Source organism: Mandrillus leucophaeus, unplaced genomic scaffold (assembly GCF_000951045.1).
Source record: "Mandrillus leucophaeus isolate KB7577 unplaced genomic scaffold, Mleu.le_1.0 Scaffold289, whole genome shotgun sequence".
In the NCBI taxonomy this organism is placed as follows: domain Eukaryota; kingdom Metazoa; phylum Chordata; class Mammalia; order Primates; family Cercopithecidae; genus Mandrillus; species Mandrillus leucophaeus.
In genome coordinates, this window is record NW_012103020.1 from 225,934 (window position 1) to 239,389 (window position 13,456).

General features: G+C 39.8%; 1 protein-coding gene across 4 annotated transcripts in view; it reads right to left on the reverse strand.

The window, feature by feature from the left end:
* The window catches only part of SCOC (short coiled-coil protein), a 124,917-nt gene that overhangs the window by 23,100 nt on the left and 88,361 nt on the right, over nucleotides 1-13,456 (reverse strand). The window lies entirely within an intron of this gene.

A 13,456-nucleotide genomic window follows, 5' to 3' on the forward strand; every position in this document is an offset into this window, starting at 1 on the left:
TTTTTTTTTTTTTTTTTTTTTTGCCATAGCCATAAAATCGTTCATGATTTCTTTGATTGGCTCTGTGGTAAATCCTGTGAAGTCATGCACAATATCTGGATAGTTTTCTCCAGCATGAATTTATTATTTCAATCTTGATGACCTCCACACCTTTCTTTTTATAACAACGATGACATCTTCAATGGTGTTATCATTCCAGACTGTCATGATACTCTATCAGAGTTCTCTTGATGGCATTGACAATCATTTCCATTGAGTACCTTGTGTAATAAGGCTTAAAGATTCTTAGGAGCCAAGGATCTAGAAACTGAATTAAAGACATTGTTTTTCGGGGCAAGCAGACCACATTGACAGCTTCAGTGTCGAATTCATGGGGTTCTGGGTGGCCAGAGGCACTGTCCAATATCAGAAAAAAATTTAAAGGTAGTCCCTATGGGCAAGGTAATTCCTGACTTCAGGGACAAAGCACTGATGTATCCAATCCACAAAAAGGGTTCTCATTGTCTGGGCCTTCTTATTGTACAACTATAAGACTGGCAGCTGATGTTCTTCTTTTCCCTTCAAGGCTCAGGGATGAGCAGCTTTATAGATAAGGGCAGTCCTGATCATAATCCCCCCTGCATTTGCACAAAACAGTAGAGGTAACCTGTCCCCTCCTGCCTTAAATCCTGGTGCTATCTTGTCTTCCTTACTAAGAAACGTCCTTTGTGGATTCTTTTTTCCAGAACAGGGCACTTTGATCTGCATTAGAAACCTGTTCAGACAGATATTCTGTCTCCTCAATGATTTTCTTAATGGCATCTGGGAACTTGTCTGCTCTCTCTCGGTTGGCAGAAGGTTCTTCTTTCATTATCCTGACATTTTTAAAGCCAAACCTCTTCCTAAAATTATTAAACCATCCTTTGCCGGCATTAAATTCTTCAGGTTTATATCCTTTGCCTTCCTTTTGCTCTAAGTTGTCATATAATGACTTTGCTTTTCCTCAAACCACATCAAGTTTATAGGTATGCATTTCTTGTAGGAATCCTGCATTCCCACAGAAAAACTGCATTTGCAATACTAGACAAAAAGGTATTTTGCAAAAAGTGTAAGTTTTTCATGCTTGCCGGTGTAGCTGCAGCGATAGCTTCATGAATTTCCTTTTCTTTTTTTACAATCATTCTTAAGCTGAATTCATTTATCTTGAAATGATGGGGAACCACAGCTGCAGACTTCAATCTACAATACATATCAAACAATTCAACTTTTCCTTGTAATATCATGAATTTTCTCTGCTTCTTGGGAGCACTTCCAGCATTCATAGTGGCACTTTGTATGGGTGCCATGGTGTTATTCAAGGTTTACAGTATTGCACTAAACACAATGAAAAACACTAGAGAACCAAAGAAGATTACTTTTTACTGCAATAGGCAATTTACCAGAGAGATGAACTGCTCACACAGAGATGATTAGCGTCCCATGGCATTTTAAGTGGATACTCACAGCACTTAAGCTCACAGCGATAGCAACAGGAAGTGACTGTGAAATTATTACAATAGTACAGTAGGTACTATAGTTAATTTTATGCACTTATGATTTAATACAGCATCTGTACATTTGTTTACATTTCTCTCAATGGCAAATGGTGCCATGTGTGGTCTGTAAGCATGTGCATAAGTTTTGATAAATTTTAACTTTTTATAATTTGTGCTATTTTATGGTAATAAATAATAACACAAACTAGTATCTACATATGTTTATGCATTTGTGACATACCTAATCTTTTAATATATTTCTAAGCTACGAAGTTTGTGAATTTTTCCAAATTGTCACAATCTCCAAAAATTTTTCCATTATATTTACTGAAAAAAATGCATGCAAGTGGACTCATGCAGTTCAAACCCATGTTGTTCAAAGGTCAACTGCACTTGCAAGCTAACGATTGCCTGTTTCATGAATGCTGGTGGAAGACATGAGGTGTCTGGGTCAGAGTTCAAGGACTCTTTTCCTCCCAGCTCATCATGAGCTTCGTGCTGATTTTTGCTGCTACCTATGTCTCCCAAGTCCCACAGGGATGAGGCAGAAGGCCCCTGTAGATGCCTGCACATGCAGTGGGTTATGATATAGGAAAGGAACATTGAGTTTGGGGAATCTTTGGCTTTTATGGCAAGTGTAAGCAAGCTTGTTCTTTAACCAGAGAGGCATTACCTCATCACTTAAAGTTGCTCTCTGCAAACATACCTGAGTAAAGCCTGGTTGGAGCCTATATTCTTGGTATACCAGCAAGAATATGCAATGACACTCAGGGCCCATCCCAGTGTGCTTCTCCCAGAAACCTCTAAGTTGAATGATCTTTAGTTCTGTGTCAAACTCCTGTTTTTCTTCCTCCTTTCTTACACAGTATCTTAAGGGAAATACTACAAAATGTCTCAGAAAGTGTTGGTTGGATATCTAAAGTTTAAAAAAGAAGCATCCACACAAGCTGGAGATTAAAGAAGCATCAGTAGAAGTCGGTGACCATTTTAACAGAAATATTTTTAAAATAAGTCGGGTAGTATTTTTGTAGCTCTCTCCCTAACCTTTCTTTTCCACTATTTGACCAAACTCTACAACGATAAGAAGTAACAGCCAGGCACAGTGGCTCACACCTGTAATCCCAGCACTTTGGGTGGCTGAGGTGAGCAGATCACTTGAGATCAGGAGTTCCAGACCAACTTGGCCAATATAGTGAAACCCTGTCTCTACTAAAAATACAAAAATTAGGCCAGGCGTGGTGGCTCGGCCTGTAGTCCCAGCTACTTGGGAGGCTGAGGCAAGATAATCGCTTGAACCCAGGAGGTGGAGGTTGCAGTGAGCCAAGATCACACTACTGCACTCCAGCCTGGACAACAGAGCGAGCCTCTGTCACAAAAAGAAGAAGAAGAAGGAGAAGGAGAAGAAGAAACAAGCCTGTCTTCAGCCTGCCTTTAGTTTGTTTTAAAACAATTGCTTAAAATTAGTAATTGTCAGTATAGTTAGTAACACTCATCACAGTGAAGCAAATCATGCCCAGTGTAAAGCAAAGATACGGCCAGGCTCTCTTTTTCCTTCTCCAGTGAAGGCAGAAAGCTAAAGAAAGCCTTGCTACTAAGGGATACGGGCTGTGGCTGTGTCCTGCTCAGAATCAATCTCAGTGTCTGCTCTAAAGGCTGATGACAACTAGTTTAAATCAAGTTCAAGTCCCCTTCAGCCTTAGAAGAAATAGCTCCTCAAGTTATGGAAAGATCCCAAAATTCCTCGCAACTCATTCTTTATTATAGAATTGTGAGCTCTGGAGTTTGCAGATTTTCTTTTTGTACTACATGAAGCACATTATAAGAAAGTATCCTGTAGCTTTCATTTTGGGGGAAAATAGATATAGTCCTCAGAGATATTCTGAATCCATTCTTGTCACTCACAGAAGTTTCTTCACAGGAGATCTCCATGACTCTTTATGTTTCAAGGTATTAATTTCACTTGGAGCATTGTTTCTCCCACCCAAAGAATTTTATGTTAAAATACACTATTTTATTTATTTATTTAGAGACAGGATCTCGCTTTGTCACCCAGGCTGGAGTGCAGCGGCACAATCATGGCTCACTGCAGCCTCAACCTCCTGGGCTCAAGCGATTCTCTTGCCTCAGCCTCTCAAGTAGTTGGGACTACAGGCACAGAACCATGCCCGGCTAATCTTATTTCTTGTAGAGATGAGGTCTCACTATATTGCCCAGGCTGGTCTCAAACTCCTGGGCTCAAGCGATCCTCCCACTTTGGCCTTACAAAATGTTGAGATCACAAGTGTGAGCCACTGTGCTGGCCTAAAATACATTTTAATAGAGTTTTTCCTAACAAGCACCATTGGCCGCAACTGAACTCAGCATTTTAACATTTTCATGTGACGGTCAGTTCTAGATTTGATGTAAAAGGCCCAACGTGTAACTCTTAGCATCACTTTGCAAAACAACAACAACAACAACAACAACAAAACCCACTGCCATGCTGCAAGAGATCATTGGCAGAAATGGTGATTACAGTGCTTATCCTACAGGTCTGTCAACAAGATAAAATAAGAAAATCTGAGAGAAGTTGCCTGGCAGGGTGTCAGTACTCTTGGCATACCAGCAAAAATATGTAGTGAAACTCAGGGGTCATCCCAACCTGCTTCTCCCAAAAACCTCTAAATGGAATAATCTTTAGTTCTGTGTCAAATTCCAATTTATCTTCCTCCTTCTTTATACAGTATCTTAAGGGAAATATTACAGAATGTCACAGAAGATGTTGGTTGGATATCTAAAGTTCAAAAAGGAAGAGAACCACTTGAGCTGGAGATTCAAGAAGCATCAGTAGAAGTCAATGGCCATTAATAAAAACATTTTTTATTAAAATATTGAATCTGAATAGAAACCTCCCGTATCTCATTTCTTAAATTCCTTGAGGGTAGCAACTGCATCTTCTGCATCAATGTAGCCCCTGCCAAGCATAGCGCCTGAAGGCAGGTCCACAGACATTGGCTGAATAAACGAGTGCTCTGCTCCCAGTCCGTACTTTCTCTGTGTCATAAAAAAGCTGACATGTCTGTGCCGCATTTGAGGATGACACTGGATTTCCACAGTGCCTTTTCGCCTCAGAGCTCATATTACTTCCTATCAAGTTATTTCCCTGCCCCTCATCGCATCCCAGTGAGAAAGCAGAAAATCCTAGTTCCTTACTGTTCCGGTAGTGGCTCTTCACGCTTACAGAACATTAGGCACACCTGGAACATCACCTAGAGGGACACTGACGTCACCTCATCATAACATACGTCTCTGACAACTGTCAGGAGATATTCCAAGTAAACAAAAAGACACCGTGAATGCCACTTAGGGGTTCTACACAGGGAACTGTTAGTGATAAAAGCCTATTTATTCTCTTTGAGATGGTATACTGGTGACCTCTAGTGGCAAAATTGGTTCAAAATCTGCTTCTATTTCCCACAAAATTTACTTCTTTATTAATTCATACTTTAATTTTATCCTTTATTTAGTAACATTCTCTACTTGTGGAATGTTCTTAATTATGCACAATGATTTGTGTCTGTTCATATCCAAGTAGTACAATTTTAGCATTTCACAGAATCACAGAACTTTTGAGCTGAAAGAGTTCTCAAGGGATCTATCAGTCTTATTTCATTACATGTGGAAAATGAGATCCAGAGGAGTCAAGTGGCTTGCCTGAAGCCTCACCACAGTGGGGCGACAAAAAGTCTTCTGACTCTAGCACACTGCCTGCCAGGCAGTAGGAGCCAAGCAACTAAAGAGAAAATGGGATCTTGTTTAGAGTTCCATGCGGAGGAAAAGTATGGACGCTGTCCTATCTCTCACTATTGTATCCTGGGTGTGTGAGGAGCCTTTAATTCACAGGTCTTCAGAGAGAGTACAAAGCTTCTGAAGGACCATCTCTGAGGAGCCTCACCCATATCTGCATGGGCATCTAGATCCCATGTCTCCAGCCTGAGTCTGACGTCATATTGGATGAGACTTCTGCGGCATCTTGAGAGAGTAAATGTATTTTGCGCTTGGAAGAATGTAAATAATCTGTGTCCAGAGGACCAGCTGTGGTGATTTTTTAAGTGGTCACAAATCCTTGACATGCCCTCATAGACATCCTCTCCTACGTTCCTTCCCCTTGAAGCTAAACAGGCTTGGGACTGCTTCCACCCAGAGAGTGTAATGGAAGTGACGCTGTGTGACTTCTAAGGATCAGTCATAAAAAGGACACACAACCTTCCTTGTTGGTCTTAGAACACTTGCTCTAGGGAAAACTAGCCACCAAGAAGAAATGCAATTCCCCCCAAACCACTGTACTGGAGAGACCATATGTAGGTGCTTGAAATGACAGCTCCAGCTCAGCTCCCAGCCAGCAGCCAGCTTCCACCATGGCTGTGTGAGTGAGCCACCTTGGATACACAGCCTGTCTAACTTCAGATGACCGCAGCCCCCACCTACATCTGACTGCAGCTGCAGGAGAGACCCCTAAGGGAGAACTGCTCAGTTAAGTCCTTCCCGAATCACTGAGTCACAAAATAGTGAGGAAAATAAAATGGTGTCACTCTACAACACTAACTTGTGGGGTAAATTGTTACACAGCAATAACGTACAGAACAAATCGTTTCTTAAAGACATTTCTCTCATTCGGTAACAAACACTGGATGAAAATGCAAAATAACATACACATATTAAATACTGGCGGAATTGCAGTTAATCTGTTCAACTTTCATAAATCAGAGTTCTTGGTCCAAATGAATAGGTATTCTAGGTGACAGAAATGTAAGTTCTTCCTCTTTCTTGAAATGGTGATTCCATTTAATAGAATGGTGATTAAAATGGAATGGTGATTATATTTTAAGAAGGCTAAGTAAATTTTATGAAGTTTTCCAAAGGGAATTTTCTATTTCAGAATCCTAGCGTTTTTCGACTAGGTTTCCCCAAATGAACCACAGAACACAGAAAAGGATGTGAGTGACCACTTTCTGAATTCTCCCAAGGGTGTTTTATAACCAGTACCTTTCTAGATGCAAGGAAATAATTTAATTCATTGCATACAATGAACACCTTTGGAAGGCTTAGTTCCCTCTCAGAACCCAGGCTGAGAAGGCTGGGAGGCACTATAGGCTAACTCAGCCGTGCAGTAGCGTTGTCAACTGGAAACTGAAGTTTAGAGAATGTTTGCACAATGTTACCACACCAAACCTGAACCAGGGTTTGACTGCAGGGACTTCAACTCTAGAGCTTGGAAACTTAGTCATTACTCAGTGCTCCTAAGAAAAATACTCCATAAATGGGTAATAAACAAGGGAAATATTTGCCTTAGCAGCAATGTTTATATGTGAACAGGTAATGGATTTAGCAGCAATGATTGTAACTATCTGGTAATGCAAATTACAAGTGCGTAAACTCAAAGTTATCTGAGCCAAAGACTTCTTTTTCCTTTTACTTAAAATAATAAAGCTAAAACTTTTTAAAAAAGCATTCAACTCAGATTAGTGAGGTGTTGCTTTATCTCCAAACCTGTAGGCCATCAATACAATAGGGAGTGTGAATCAGGGGAAGGACAGAGGAGCAGAGTTCAAAGGTCAGGCCCCTCTGAGACCAGAGAGAGAAACCAAAGGGAGTAGGAGTGCATAGGTGAGAGAGAGAGAAAGGAAGGGAGGGAAGACAGAACACAGCAATGGAAAGAAGACACACGCCATAGAGAGCACTCAAGAGAGGATCAGAGGCAAGATTACAACAAAGGACACAGTGGATAAAACGTTTGTTGAGGGAATGAGGAAAAGGGGAGAAAAAGAGAAGTTGTGGGGTATAACAAATTAAAGATGCTACTATTCGTCATTCTTTATTAGGATGATGAAAATAATACCAACTACGATGGATCAGGAAAAGTAGTATAGTAAGATGGCAAAGGCAGCTCTGATCTGTGTCACCATTTTGTCAAAGTGGCATATCTGATATGTAGAATTTAAGGTCATAATCCTAATTTGAGTCCCGGCTTTGAGATCCACGTGAAAATATCAATGTTTGGTTTATAAACACTTTATCTCCTTAGGGAAATTAAGGTTAACAACTTCAGGAGCCCAGCCACATGGCAATAGGAACATGCATTGTCTACACCCACTTTCATCCAGTGGCATTCGCTGCAGGAGGTGCCAGCCTGAGAGTCAAATCAGACGCACTGAACTGACAGCTGGGTACGTAATGGGTGAATGGATAAAGGAATATTCCACTTTTCCTCGTTGATTGCCCTTCCCTATCTCTACTGGAGAAAAATTTGAAGACAAATTTACTGGAGAAGAAATGAAGTGAATATAAGTGTAAATTTGAGTAATTCAAGGCAGTAGGAATAGAATCTCTGTACACCTGATTTCCGTATATAAAAGATTTTAAGGCTGGGTGTGGTGGCTCACACCCATAATCCCAGAATTTTGGAGGCTGAAGCAGGCAGACCACTTGAGGTCAGGAGTTTGACACCTGCCTGGCCAACATGGTGAAATCCTGTCTCTACTAAAAAAAAAAAAAAAAATACAAAAATACAAAAATTAGCCAGGTGTGGAGGCAGGCTCCTGTAGTCCCAGCTACTCCAGAGGCTGAGGCAGGAAAATTGCTTGAACCTGGGAAGGGAAAGTTGCAGTGAGCTGAGATTGCACCACCGTACTCCAGCTTGGGCAACAGAGCGAGACCCTGTCTCTAAATAAATAAACAAATAAAAGATATTAAGGTACTATGTATCTCTTCCTTTTTTCCTTTTCTAAGGATATACTGAGGATTATAACTCACTTAATAAATTGAGAAAACGTAAATCTATTCTGATATAAATAAATAGTTTGATGTGAAATGAAATATTTATATAGTCTCAAAATATCTCCCTCTAAAATACTTGCTAATTACTGAAGGAAAAATGAGTCAGACACCACCCGTAATCAAGAGCTCAAAGTAAACCTCACTGGTAAAGGGAAAATAGAAATTACATACCACCTGACAGTATGCAATGAGAAGAACACAGTATCATTCTGTTATATTCTCGCCAAACTTATTGATCATGAGGAAACATCAGAAAACACAAACTGAGAACCATTTTACACAATGACTGCTCTATAATCTTTTAAAGTTATGAAAGTCAAGTAAAGATGGAGGAAGTGTTCCAGATTGAAGGAGATGAAAATGACGTGACAGCTACATGCAACATATGATTTTAAACTGATACTTTTTGTAAAGGATATTATCAAGACAACTGGTGAAGCTTCAGTGGGCTTTGAAGATTGGGTGAGAGTGATGTAGGGATGCCATTTTCCTGATGGTATTGGCTGTATTGTGGTTACGAAGGAGAAAGTCTTTGTTTGTAAGAAATACACACTAATGTATCTAGGAGTGGTAGAGCATTGGCAACTTTCAAATAACTTAGGAACAAAACAGAATCTTCTTTAGGTTACTTGAAAATTTTCCATAGTTTGAGATTATTTCAAAATAAGGGATAAAATGCAAAAGACATGACTGTGCTGAAGGGTGGCATTTACAATTTGTGCCATGTCTCCTTTACTCTCCACCCTCCATGCATGCCTTGAATATCCTGTAGCTAAATTTGCCACTTTCTGCATTTTATTTTTCCTAAACAACTTTTCACATGCATCACCATAGTGGTGTTGTGATAGATGTCCATAATGCAACCACTTATATTTTCACATGCTTCTGAAAATTATCACCCATGTTAGGATTAATACCTTAGTTCTATATATTAGAAAAACTCTAGTATTAATCTCATTTTTTATGAAAAACATTGCATAAATATAACATGAAAATCCAATAACCTATAATCCCTTCACACTAATATATACATTTTTCCAAGTTCCCTTCCCATTCTAGTCCATATATATAAATTACTTTTGCATGGTTGTAATCACAACATAGATACAATTTTATATTCTATCTTTCATGTCGGAGCATATTCCAATATTGGTAGAGAGCCTCCGGGCTCTTCTTGCCCTCTGATTCTATGATTACATTTTTGAAACAATGACCTCATAACATAACTAGAGGACCATATTTCATTATTCAATACCTGCAATGAAGGCACCTTATTGCTTCTACCTAGTCAGTACAATGCAGAAATGCTATCTATCTAGTAATTTCAATTCTGATGCATTGTCATTTGACAGAGGCTTTGAAGTCACCTAGACCTGGGCTTGAATCCCAGCTCTGCATTGTTCAAGGTACTAAACCTTTCCGAGCCCAGTTTTCAATCTGAAAAACAGGGAAAATATCAATAGCATGATATTTGTGTGGATTGAGATAATGCATATAAATTTTTTAGCACAGTGCCTGGCATATAATAAGTTTTTAATGAATGCTTATTATCATTATTCACCTAAGAGACTGTATTAGTCAGGGTATCATTGTTCTAAATCACTGTTTTTTGTACATATATATGATGCATAAGCTGGGAGGCTGGGCCAGTCTCACCTTCTTACATTTTTCTGCCTGCTTTATATTCCCTGGCAGCTGATTAGATTGTGACCACCAGATTAAGGGTGGGTCTGCTTTCCCAGTCCACTGACTCAAATGTTAATCTTTCCAACACCCTCACAGACACACCCAGGATCACTACTTAGCCTCCTTCAATCCAATCAAGTTGACACTCAGTATTAACCATCACAGAGACACATGACTAGTTAGTAAAGTGTGGGGTCACTCCAAACATTTGAGACTCTTGGTTTTATTTGTGATAAGTGATGACGGGTTGCTTTTTAGATAGAAATAAGTATCCAAATAGTTAACTAGGATTTCCAAAGAAACCGCCTGATTTTCTAATTGTCACCAGAATTGAGAATCTACAGGAAAACTAGAATGACATTTGATTAATCATTCTTTCTGACTCCTGCATCAATCTGCCTCCCTCAAAAAGGTTAAAAAAAAAAAAAAAACCCTTAAGGGTGTAATCATTGGAATATGCAGTTTGCTTTTTAAAAATAATCAATTAGTTATGAATTTGTCTAATTCCTTTCACAGTCAAATGATTACACGTTACAGAAAAAGCATAAATGTCCCAACCTACAAAATGGACAAATAGAAGAGTTACTGTTTGTGTTGGTAAAAAATATCCTGAAAAAAAAAACAAACAAAAACCGGTTTTTTGAGAAATTCCTTGAAATATAGGCTCTCCCAGGGCAACTGTATGCTTGACAATCACTAAATATTTCACAGAGAGACACTGGCTGAGAAATGTAGCATTTAGGGGTCAACAGTCACTGCAAACTAAAGAGTCTCTCAAATTATAACATTTTATTACAGAAATTCCATTTTTACAGTATGGTAAAGGGCTCAAAGCAGAAAGGACAGGAATCCACTGTGTCAGTTGAGAAACACTGTACCAGCACAAAGCTCAAGTCATTTAAAATTCCAAAGTAAAAAAGAATCATAAGAAACATTGTTAAAAAAAATCTTCTAAACATTTTTATAAAGGAAGCTAACCTGGTAACCACAAATGAAGATGAAAGTAAAATATTCACATGGAGGAACAAATAATAGTAGAGCCTTTTGTCTGGTAAGAAAAGGTAGTCAAGATTTTCAAGAGGGATAAGAAAAGAAGAATGTGTTTTAAAATACAAGCTTTTCAAACAACTTTTACTAACGTCACACTACCAGCAATGAAAACCACGCATGTGCACAGTCAAGCGCTCTGAGCCAAAGTCATTAAGCTGACAATGAAACATGTGTATGGAGAAAGAAGGGAACAATGATTAAATGGGGAAGAAAGTGAGTAAGGGCTGAAAAGAGCCTGCTGTTGACTGTGCATCCCAAGAAAGCTGGTGGAGGGAAGACCCAGGTCACTGTAACAGAAAGGCAGCAAGAGAGGCTCACTGTTCTTCCAGACCATTCATGTGAGCTACCACTGAGTCTTTTATGTTCCCACTGTTGAGGACTGAAAATGAATACTAGGCTGGGCACGGTGGCTTACACCTGTAATCCCAGCACTTTTGGGAGGCCGAGGCGGGCAGATTACGAGGTCAAGAGATCGAGACCATCCTGGCCAACATGGTGAAACCCCGTCTCTACTAAAAATACAAAAAAAATTAGCCGGGCATGGTGGCGTACACCCATAATCCCAGCTACTCAGGAGGCTGAGGCAGGAGAATCGCTTGAACCCAGGAGGCAGAGGTTGCAGTGAGCCGAGATCATGCCACTGCACTCCAGCCTGGCAACAGAGCGAGACTCCGTCTCAAAAAAAATAAAAATAAGAAAGAAAAAGAAAGAAAATGAATACTAAAGCCTATCTAGGAAAGCAAAACACCTTTTTCTGGAACAACTTTTACAATAACTTTGATTCTGTGATTGGTGGATATATTCTTTCAGCAGTGTCACTTATAAAGCTTTTGGATCATTTCAAATGTTTATTTCTAGGTTCGTGGAGCCCAATAGAAGCTGATTCATCTGGTTCGCCCTGTTCTTTTGGGGCCTATGTCCTCCTTCTCTCTGCACCCAGACTATCTTTGAAGGCCAAAGGAACCTTAGAGTTCTCTAAGGAAACCAGGCTTTGACCCTGAAATTCTGAACAAGTCAAGCAGTCAGGAAGCCTGTGAGGGAAAGTGTGTCCAAAGCTGATCCCATCCAACTGGGGCCTTTGTGAAATGAAGGGCCCTGTGTCAGCCACTTTTCTCCCTCTTCAGGAATGCAGACCTGGGACGGGTCAGCATCTTATTAGCTCATGAGCTCAGGTTAATAAAATGCACCCTGATTTTCAGGATCTCCTCTGGATTTCTCCCTGGAAAAATTTCACCATAACTGTGAAGGATGTTGTACAAATTTAACATGAGAAAATTCTAACGCCCCCTCCCTTTTTTTGTGATTATTCTAATGACGAAGAAAAAAAACATATAGGCAACCAATGGATGGTTTTTGTCTTTGAAAGGAAGAGTCAAAATATTAATACTCATCCTTTGCTGGGAAAATTAGAGAACACTCTCGATTACTGAAAACATTAGATACTACGCTAACATGACATTTCTTACGCTTGTTTACTAAAACTAGTTTTTGCTTTATGCTAGATCATTTGTCTCAGTTAAGTGGATTTCTTCTGATTGAAGATTTTTCTGCAGAAAGAGCACTTACAATTTCTAGCAATACATTAGTGACCCTAGAGCCATACCACTCCCAGAAGCTGCTGAGAAGCAGAGTTAATCTCCTTTTTCTTATTGAATCTCTTATGCTCAGTCTCTAAGGCATTTTGCTGGTCCAGGGGAGGTTTTCCTAATGCCACTGTCCATATTATCTTTAGCTTACAGGAACAGATATTTTACTCTGCCAATGGCATTATCCATACTTATATAGATCCCAAATGCCAATTAAGATTTGCTGAAACTTTTTGCCATTGCTGGTGCAATTAATGTACTTGTTTGATTTCACTAAAAACAACATTTCCAACATACTAGAGATGATCTTTTTCGATACCCTTAAGGATATGGGAATAATCTTTTAAATTAGTATTCATAGCCAAATTCATTGGAGGGCATAAAGAGAAATGACACTGGTGGTAGGGGTTTCTCTGGTCCTGACCAGAACACCCTCAGCCAGCACTTGCCGCATCCTTGTGTACTTATTTAACCATGCCCCCACTCTGGGACTCTCATCTGCACCGTTGTCTCCCAAGATGTCCAGTGTAACCCAGCAAAGCTGGCAATAGTCGCTTGGCAGACACTTGGGAGCGTGGCGCTGGCTGCAAACATTGGCTCCATTCATATCAGAAAAGAAAGGCCTGCTCCCTTTTCACCGACAAGACTCCTGCTATGGCTCAGTGTTCTCTCAGCTGGGGAGCCACAAGTCTATTTCCTTCTTTAGCCCATATTATAATGGAGGATAAGATGAAAAGGAATACAGACCCTTGATACCTTTTACTTAGAGTGCTAACTAATGCAGGGCCTCGTGTCTGATCTTCT